Below are 10675 nucleotides of genomic sequence, written 5' to 3'. Positions count from 1 at the left end.
GTGTTGTTTAGAGTCATTTTCCTATATGACATATATGTAGCTAGTGGTGGAAAAATTAAATCAAATAATTGAAAATCATAGCAAATAAATAATTTAATTAACAACGGTTCTGCATATACACTTTAACAACGGTTCGGCTTATACTTCCTCCGTTTCTGAAAGTTCTTTACACTTAGGAATATGTGTCCAAAATATGAAAATTTTGACCGTAAATTCTCACTATTATATACATCAAAACGTTACATGTAAGATCTTGTTAGATTGGTCTCGGTATGTATTTTTATAATATCAACTTTTTTTAATTTTTCCATATACGAAATTGGATATATTAGGAGTTAAATATTGCATTGGAGTCCGTGCAAATAGTAACTGTAAAGAACTTTCTGAAACGGAGGTAGTACAATTTAACAACGGTTCGACATACCCACTTTAACTAACGGTTTGACTTATACACTTTAACAACGGTTTGACTTATACACTTTAACAAAGGTTTGACTTATACACTTTAACAACGGTCGAGTAGGGTGGTAAAAAGCTGTTAAGACTATGCATTTAACAACGGTGTTGGGTAACCGTTGTTAAATAATACCCCCTCTACAACAACGCTTTCATCTACAACGGTTGACAACCGTTGTCTATTGCTATTTTGAACCGGTGTCTTTTATCTGTTTTGTATTAGTGGAACAAGAACAAAAAATCACAAAACAAGAGGACAACAACAACACCAACAACACCATCAACGAGGACAACGTCCGTCGGTCATACACGACGGCGGCAGGGTGAGTGGGGCAGCGACACGGCCTCTCGCCGGAGATGGGTACGAAAATCAAAGAGAATAAAGTTAGGGTTTTAATATGTGGGGATTTTGATTTAGTTCAATTTAAATCAATTAATAGAATGTTTAAGAAATTACCCATTGGATGAGGGAGCATCAACGATGGAACTCTTGGCCACCATCGACGGCGGCGAGATAGAAATAGAGCTGCCGACAACACAAAGGAGAAAGAGAAGAGAGCAACGACGATCTCAAAAAGGCAATCACGACGGGGCAACGCTGGTCAGGTAGGAGACGAGGAGGTGCGGTCGGTGGTTCGGTGGTGAGGACGAGAGGAGAGAGGAAAAAAACTAAAGGAAGAAGATGAGTTGAACTTGAAATTGTTGGGGTTTTTAGTTCTTCGGTCTATGAGAATAATGAGTTAGACAACTGGCATTTTCTAAATGAAACACGAGTCATGCATAAGTATCAAGGAAGATGGCTCATGTTTTTAAAGCAATTGGACAATTATGTCATCTCACTTTAGTGATTAAAGAAGTCAAAAAAAAAAAATTGGTCTAGCTTAAATAATTATTATTATTATTAATAATAATAATAATAGTAAGTTTAAATTCCTTACCAAATCAATAAAAATTTAAAACCATACTCTCAATTCAGTTTCAAAAGAAATATTTTAAGAATGAGTATAAGAAAATAATTATACTTAACAATAGATTAAAGGCTGCTTAAAAATACGGGCTATTACACTTGCGTCAAGTGCTGCGACGAGTGGGCGGATGGGGCGAGAGGCAAGGCACCAAGCGAGCAAGCAGGTTGCGCGCGCGGGCAGCGAGGGATGCCTCGCCCAGCGAGCGCTGCCTCGCCACAGCGAGCGAGCTGCTGCTGCGCGTAGGCCTGCCTCGGCTTGCTGCATCTACGCGTTGCTGCTCGTGCCTTGTTGTGCGATCAGTCGAGTGGGGCGATGCTGCCTCGTGGACTCGAAGGGGCATGGGCGCGAGCCCATGGCCTCGTCTTGACCCGATTTGTTCGTTTTAATTAAAATTTGATTTTCAGTTGGAAAAACGATTTTAATTAAATTTAAAACTCGTAATTTAATTTTTTCTCGGAATTTAATTTTGAATAATTTAATTATTATAAATTTTATTTATACTAATTATTTTACTAAAATTAAAACCTTGATTAAATTTAAATTAATTAATTTAATAAACTGAAAATAAATTAAAGGATTTAAATAATAATTTATATGAGCTTTAAATTTTAATTAAATTTGTATGTTTCCGGTTGGACTAGGAAATATAATTTTATGTTTAAAATTAGTAAAGCATGTAAATTTCTTGGTTTTAGTGGGAGCGTTTTAGTCATAAACTCTTGATTAGGTCTACATTCCTTTAAGGTTAAAACAACTCGATTAGAATTAATAAGGATTGAATAATTTGTAGATTATTGGAAACCTTGATTAATTGCTGCAAATATTTATGTGATGCATAATATGTTCTACTAACCAACTATGTGGGCCATTCATTGATAAATGAATGGATGAATGGTATATTGTAAATGTACTATTTTGCAGGTTTTGGAAAGTGACTAGTATGGCCCAAATATGATAGAAAATATGGTCTGCCTACCATTAATTTGAATTTAAAATTGGTCTAATGCACCAAGTTTTTTAATTTAAATATGGTCTGCGTACCATCAAATAGTTGTAATTAGTTTAAATTATCGCTTATCCTATTTGAAGAAAATGGCGCCTCCCATGGTGAAATTCAAGACGGAGTTTCCAATCCATTTTCAAGAAGGAGTTTGAAGTTGAAGCTTCAAGATGAAGTCGGGTCATACTAAATCACATTTATATCTTATGCATGCTTTAAGTTATTTATTGCTTTAAATATGTCTTAATTATGCATGAGATTATGGCTTGATTATGTTGCACGATTAAGGATTTTAGTTCACTTAAAATCTAACCAACATAGTAAGAGCCTTAAGTTCCAAACTTTAAAAATTGAGTTAAAAGGTGCCATGCCAAAATAACACTTACTTGGATAACCTTTACATCAATCATAGTAATAGTTTTCCGCCATAGCGAGGTGTTACTTATTGATCCTAAAGGGGTAAGGTACACAAATAATTGTGAGTACATGTTTGTTTTGGTGAAACTCAACGATATAAGTAAGGAGTCCTTTTATGTCGTGGAAAATGAGATAGGTTTACCTAATAAGTTCTTTGACGTACCTATCAACCAAGAGTAGTTTCTAGACTATTAGCAAAGGCTTTGCTTACCTAAAATATTTTAGAATTGAGTCTAAATACATAATGTGCTTAATTCTTCAATGATTTAAGGATCTTGGAATCATTTTATTCATACCTGCCGGAACAATAAATTCGAATAAAATGCCAATGACTTGTTTAAATTGCATGATTGCTTTAATTTTCAAGTTATTACTCATGATAAATGTTTAGACTTTGCATGCTTCAATGTATGTTTTAATTATTATTTATAATTAAATATCTTGCACTGCAGTAAATCCTTTTAGAAGGGTAACAATATATTTCCTCGATTGGTAGTGAATCCAAGAACGATTCACGGAAATGAGAGATTGAGCGATTTAAAATGTACGTTTCTTTTAGCGACTTTTATGGTTGTTTTCGAGTATCAAAGTCGAATGGAAAACCAATTGGTGCTTGTGAATTCAAAATACAATGTAGTTTTGAGATCATAAAGCATTGAGTTTAAACGCTCAGCTTTACCAATGGTTAACAACCTAATATCTTTGTCCATTTAATTCTCGAATGAGTCTAGTCCCTAGACATTTGAATAGATCGATGCTTAGAGAACTTTAGAAGCTTCTGGTAAGATCATCTAGTTGAAACAGAATATTCAACATAAATAAAATGGTAAGAACTTTATTGGAGTGACATTAGACATGTTTAACAAAGTATAAAAGTCAACACTAGAGAAGTCAATTCTTAAGTCTATAAGAAAGGGTACAAGAAATAGGAAAACAAGGAACAAAGGAAAGGAATTTACGATTCCGTTTCTACCTAAAAGTTTATATTTAAAGAGAAGTGACCTAGCAATCAAACTTCCTTGGTATCATATACCGCTTGAAGTTCTTACTTCGGTAATAACTCAAACAATGGAAGCTAGGCTACACAAATGGCCTACAAGTGGGAAATGAAGCATGGCAATGCTACATTAGTTGTAGGGTCATCTAGTTTGTTTAAAGTCCTTTCAAGGCTGGAACTTAATGGCTATTTCGTTCCATAATCAGCATACCTAAATTTCTGCTTCAAACACAGAAAGACTCACATTCAAGAAAAACAAAAACAATGTTTGTTTGTTTATTTGAATGAAATGGTCATTTACGGGTTGGGTCAATATGCTTGATTAAAACAAACAAATCTTTAACAAAAAGAACTTTACTAGGTTCAAATCAACCCCTTGATTTGAGTTCCAATAATCTTTGGCATTGTTGCTTAGACCATATCAACAAGTTAACGTTCTAAAGCTCTATTTTCACTACTACAAAAACACCCTACGGAGTCAGACTTTTCGAGTTGCCTCAAATAAATAGGCGACACATAAGCCTTTAGAGTCGCCTGTTATGGAGCAGGCGACTCATAAGGCTCCATAAATCAAAATAAAAAACCAAAAATAAGGATTATGCGTCGCCTGCAATTTATTAGGCGACACATAAACTTTTAGAGTCCCCTTTTATATTAGGCGACTCGAAAAGTAAAATTTTACGAGTCCCCTGCCCCATAAAATGGGACGTGTATACTTTATTGGTCCCCTTCTACATTACAGGGGATACATATAGTTTACGTGTCGCCTCTTATATTGCAGGCGACACCTTAGGTGTTTGTTTTAGTTTATTTTATATTCTTTCCCACACTACAGAATTGACCTTATATTTTCGCCTTTGTTTTACAGGTGACACTGTAACCTTATGAGTCACCTTTTATTTACAGGCGACACCTTAGATGTGAAAGTTATTATTTTATTAAATTCGCCTAAAAGTTAAAATTGAGCGCCTTCTTAGAAAAAGAATTATAAAAAAGCATCATAAACAGTAACTTATCAAATTATTTAATGAGACTTAAACTTAAATAAAATAAAGAACCTTCAAAAAAAAAACTTAAATAAAGAAAAAAATAAAGAAAAAGGGGAAAGCGTTTCAACCCTCCATCAACAATGAAACTGAAATCAGTTTCAAATCACCATATACCCTCGGAACCACCATCAATACCCACGAAATTGAAACCCTCCATCATCAATTGAAAATCGCGAAATTGCTGTAGAAAGCTAGGTTCATAGGCAATCACTTAAGCAACAGCACGGAGCCGTCGAATCAGGTAATAGCAAACCCTTCAAAAACCGTCTTCGGTGCGTCCCTCCTCTTCTCTGTTCACCTAATTTGATCGATTGATTGTTATATTTTCTTGGATTTTGATTATATTTGATTGAGTGATTGTTATATTTTCTCGGAATTTGAACGAGTGATTCTGAACATTAGGTTTTGATATTTTTATTGTTGGGTTGATTGTTTTGGTTTGTGTGTTTTATTTTTTGTTTTGTTGCAAGCAGAGAAATTGAGCATTTAAGTTCTTAATTCGATTTGATTAATTATGGAATTGTGCACTAAAGTGAATATAAAAAGAATGCTACATACAAAGTTACAACTAAGAATATGCAAGATAAGATAGTTAACTCTAGAGAGACACGATTGTTGTCTCATTAATTGGTTTATTAGATGATGCATTTACTGGCGAAGCTGTAAAAACTGGTTTATTCTTGTCTATGTTAGCTGTAGTTACACTATTACTGTTGCGTTTTCTCCTAGGCTTTGCTTCTCCAAGCATTGTGATCACATCTCTCATTGTGGGTCTATCCTTTGGTACTTTTGCGGTGCAAAAGAGCGCGATTCTAAGTACTAATAACATCTCTTCTTGCACATGTTTATTGTTTCCTGCTAAGCTTGGATCTAACACTTCTTCTAAACATCTGTTGTTTCTTGGTTTGTTTCTTATCCACTCTACAACATCTATTGGCTCTCCAAATTTTTCGTCTTTCACCTCCTTCTCGTTAAGAGCTCCAACAGAACTACCCCGTAGCTGTAGGTATCACTCCTTTCATCTACTTTTAGTGAGTATCCATACTCTGCATCACAAAAATAAAGATCAGTTTTTTTATCAGTAGTTCTGACATTGTTCTGAAGTCATATTATCAGTAGTAACTAAATTTAGGATAACTATGAAAAATCCAAGTTAATAGTTTAGATCAGGTTTATATAAATATATATATATATATATATATATATATATATATATATATATATATATATCAGTTATAACAGAAAATATGAATAAATCAGGGGCTTACCAGGAGCTATGAGAACCTGCAATCATACAGACATTTTCGTTGTTCTTGATCATCATCTTAGCCAACCCAAAATCAGCAATCCTTGCTTGTTTGGCATCCACAAATATATTGTTTGATTAACATCCCGATGAATGACTGGTGGGTGACAATCATGATGAAGATAGGCAAGCCCTTGAGAAACTCCAACTGCAATGTTATATCTTGACACCCAATCTTCTAATAACCCGCCTGCCTGTTTTTTTTTGTAAAGTATCACCAAGGTTTCCATTATGCATGTACTCGTATGAAATCACAGCTTCCTTATCATTATGAAGAAATCCTAATAATTTGACTAGAAGGTTCACCTCCCCTACGAGAATCACCCGCGTTCCCTGCCTCACTGTCAGTCTTTGCTTTCCACAGCTTCTTGACTGCCACTACCATATTCAGCCACGTTATCTCAGCCTTGTAAACTACCCCAGTGGCTCACATTTTTGTGCACAAACAACAATATAGACAAAAAATCAATGTTTTAAACGGTTAAAGTATTTTTTGTGCCAAAATCTTTACATATTTATATAATGTGGTCAGGATGACGGGCCCTATGAGATCAAATTCTGGGAAAGATGCCCCCTTATAGTCTGTCCTAATCCAGTGAGCTTGCGATGTTGATGTTATATGTCAGAGAAAATATATGAGCTCCCCCACTCACCAGAAGTAATGTACTAATATAAACAAGTGCAGGTACGCGACTGAGAGTATTTCTTTGGCTTGCAAATACGCATACAAAAACACCCACCCAGGAAGATACTTGAAGGTATAGATTCTTGGATTTCTATATTCTTCCCTTGCTTAAGAACTGGAACTTTTGAGCAATATTCACCCAATGTTTTCAGAATAGTAGAAGTTGGATATATGAATTTACAAAAGTAGATAGAACATTCATTGTGGAACGAAGAGAGTATCTTTCGGTATGACTATATAAGAATGTGAAAAATCTATATTACATCTTTTTTATCAAAAAATATTGCACTGTTTTGCATCCTAAACTGGTATACTTCATTTTGTTTGTCATAGATGAATACTTTCTTTTGCGACTACAAACCGTGGAGAAGAGGTTAATTAGTTGAAGGTGGAATTCACTAGCTGCTACACTTAACCGAATTTTCATGGAGAATCGCAAACAGAAGACAAACATCTCTAGTTTTGAAAGAGTATGATATCTTCCGTCAGGAAATAGGTAAAATAGTTATATATTCGGGTGGATTTGCATACTTGGCTTCACTATACCTTTATTTTGGGGGATCAAAGTTCTGTTTTTAATTTTTGGAAAATTCTTCATAGTACGCTCTTAGTACTTTCTTTTTCAAGAGATATACTCTTCTTATTCTTAATTTTTCTTTGTTAATTCGTGAGTTTAGTCTCACTTATTCTGTTTCTCTGAAGTCAATATACTTCCACCAGTCAGTGCATATTTTTCTGTGTGTATGGGTGATGATATCTTTTGGTTAAACCCTTTCCGACTTATAACTTTTTTTATTATCTCCCTTTTTCCTATATGTATCAGTAGAAGAGAACTATTTGTATGGGTAGCTGGTGTTGCTGCAACGTTAACAACAACCAAAATATCATTTGGAAGCTAAATGAACATCGATGTTGTTACATGAACATCATTGATGTTACATTAACATCACATTGAATTGAGATAGCCATGCAATTAAACATGTTGAGGAACTAGTAATTAAGTCTAACTACCTTTCTACTTCTCTTGTGTTTTTATACAATAGAACATGAGCTTTCAAGCGAGCTTTAAACAAAAGGAGACAAGATGAGACAGTCAAGGTAGGTCATTTACTCTATTGGCCTGGAATATTGAAAGCTAAAATTTGTATCATGATTAGTAAATTTGATGTCACCGTCTGAGTTATATCCTAGAATTTTTTTGCAGTAATGCATTGAAGATGTTGAAAAATGTCTTCTAAAAATAACGAAGCTATCGAGCTTAGACAAACTTAATCACTTTAGAAACAAGGTAATCTCAGTATCTATCTATTTTCCTTTCAACCTCTACACTTTAGAAACAAGGTAATCTCAGTATCTATCTATTTTTCTTTCAACCTGTACTTCTTTTAGATAGCGTTGGTACATAAATTTTTGGTGCTACCAAGTACAGATGAAGAAAGTTTAGCAAAATTCCAAGTACCAATGAAGAAATTTTAGCACTTAAAGATGATGAGAATTTTTTTGTCGTCGTTTTTTGTATACGCTGCTCTTATTTCAGGTTACCTTTCTTATGCAGGTTGGAACTTGGTTATGACCGAGGTCATAACAATGCTGGATCACATACGGGCCCCACTTCCAATGCATAAGAAGGTGGTAAGTACTTGGTCGAGCACCTCAATGGAATTACTTTCATCATTCACTTTGTTAATTAAATAGTACTATGTTTCTGGTGCTCCCTGCTTTATGATACTCGTTTTCTTTGTTTGACTTGGGTGCATTTAACTTTATCATCCAAAAGTCAGGCTGTACATACCAGAGAAGACTGACTTCAAATGAGCAACACCAACTACTCGCATTATAGCAGGTGATTCTGGTGAGTCATTTATGGGTTTCAAGACTTTCAACACTATCTCTTTTCCATTGTCTTTTACTTCCTTTTATGAAATAACTGTTGATATATGTTGATGCATCCTGAATTATGAACCATGTGATATTGTAAATGCATATGGACTTTACAGGTCTAGCTAGAAGTCATAAATGCTTGATTAATGTATATAGAAGGGAAACTCAGCAACTACTAGTTTGCTTATCACCAAGTGACCTAGAGACTTTTATGATTTTATCGTATTATTAATTATCTCTTGTAAATTATAATTACTGTCATTAATATTTTGCATTACCTACCATTGGAGAAGTATATCATGAAGAACAGGGAGTTGAATACTATGTTATGCTGTCTATGAGAGTATCTTCTATTGTGGTTTAGTTTAAGGTAGTATTTGTTCGTTTTTCAGACTGTTTTTCTCATCCAAAGAAAAGAAAGTTTTAGTGTTTGAGGTTTAATTATATTGCAGATTAGGGAGGCACCGCTTATCGAAAGACAAAGAGTTGATCCGAAAAATGTGGCATCAATTATATTGCGAGGAGGTGCATGAGCTCAACTATTTCCTCATACCAGCAGAACAATACCTGTTGTAAGTAAATTTGAATTCACAATACAGGTTAATGTTGGAGGATGCTACAAGCTTATTGATATTCTGATGAGTACTGTATCAATAGAGGTATATACAATATCCATATTAACTCCTAGGTAACTGCTTCATTTACGCCTTATACCAGCCGTGCATCTGATTATGGATTGATGAAGATAGACAGCAGAGGCCAAGTTGTCCAGTTTTATTAACAAACCCAAGGGAGATGACTTGGAATCTATGGTGACAAAGCCTTTATATTATGTGGTTATGTTTTCTTTGTTTATACAACTGAAAAGAATGAAGACTAAATCATTTTGATGTCCGCTTTTCTACAGCAAGTGGACTCCCAAATCCTTGGATTATCTCAAAAGATGCATCAAGTAACCCTTACATTGTATCCATGGGAGTTTGTGTTTAAGACAGATGTTCTACTTAAACTTTTAACGCACACATACCCAAGATCCAATGATTTTGGGTCTGAAATTCTTACTTCTGCTGTGAAGGATCATAGTATTCAGGTATAATTCTAAAAGATGATCTCTTTCTTGTGAAGGATGTTGTAGACACCTAATTTGTGTCTCCCCTTTGGGATGATGACGAAACCATTATCCTTGTTAGGCGATTGGAGTCACTCCAGGCGGAAATCCCAATTGCTAAGAATGCCTCCGAAATCCAAAATCCAAAATCCAATCCCCGAGACCGTTCCCTTCCCGGAACTCGGTACAAAATACAACTTCCAAAATCCAATTTCAAAATCCAAGTTCAATCTCAACTAGTGGACCATCCCATTGGTCTTACTAGGCCTTTTCTACTCAAAATCATATAAGGCAAGTCAAATTCGGGCGCCAACCCACAAAACCGAGTATGCCGGGCCCCGCCCCGTAAAACCGGATTTCAAAATCCCGAGAAAGGTTTGTTTTTAGACACAAATTCAAGCCTTAACCTCCGAGAAAACACTACGTTCCAAACATCGTACTATTCGTACGAAGGTACACCCATACAAGACAAATCAAGGACGACATCTTTCCGTCCTTTTTGGCGGCATTCAGCCCACGTCAGCAGCGCTGGCCTGGCGTCAGGCGCTGGCGTGTGCTGGCGTTTTGCACCATTTTACCTCTCATTTCCTTCGAAAAGGGGGGCACAACACATACAACGTCGTAATTTCGACATTACTCCTCACAATACAAACTTCAAAACTCTTCAAAACACATACAAAAATTCCAAAATTTAAGAGCAATTGGGAGCTCGTGCCTAAGCCTAACTAGGTAAATCCGAATCCCATTTCAATAAATTATGCTATTTTGATTTCAAATGATTAGCAAGTTGGTGTTTTTTTGTCATAAA

General features: G+C 35.2%; 1 long non-coding RNA gene across 27 annotated transcripts; it reads left to right on the top strand.

Moving 5' to 3' along the window:
- The first annotated feature begins 4877 nt into the window (after nucleotides 1–4877).
- Nucleotides 4878–9883, top strand: LOC110776372 (uncharacterized). Of its 27 annotated transcripts, none has more exons than XR_008919410.1 (10): nucleotides 4881–5128; nucleotides 6726–7105; nucleotides 7212–7374; nucleotides 7922–7976; nucleotides 8083–8166; nucleotides 8434–8510; nucleotides 8656–8730; nucleotides 9212–9331; nucleotides 9477–9571; nucleotides 9667–9883. It is a non-coding gene; the product is annotated as an uncharacterized lncRNA (long non-coding RNA). The 27 variants fall into 27 exon arrangements; XR_008919411.1 differs by having other exon boundaries at nucleotides 4883–5128; nucleotides 6726–6788; nucleotides 6879–6951; nucleotides 7031–7105; nucleotides 9212–9883; XR_008919403.1 differs by adding an exon at nucleotides 5864–5889 and having other exon boundaries at nucleotides 4883–5128; nucleotides 6726–6788; nucleotides 6879–7105; nucleotides 9212–9883.
- The last annotated feature ends 792 nt before the right edge of the window (nucleotides 9884–10675 follow it).

Source organism: Spinacia oleracea, chromosome 4, assembly GCF_020520425.1.
Source record: "Spinacia oleracea cultivar Varoflay chromosome 4, BTI_SOV_V1, whole genome shotgun sequence".
In the NCBI taxonomy this organism is placed as follows: domain Eukaryota; kingdom Viridiplantae; phylum Streptophyta; class Magnoliopsida; order Caryophyllales; family Amaranthaceae; genus Spinacia; species Spinacia oleracea.
This window is presented reverse-complemented; position numbering and strand designations above follow the sequence as displayed.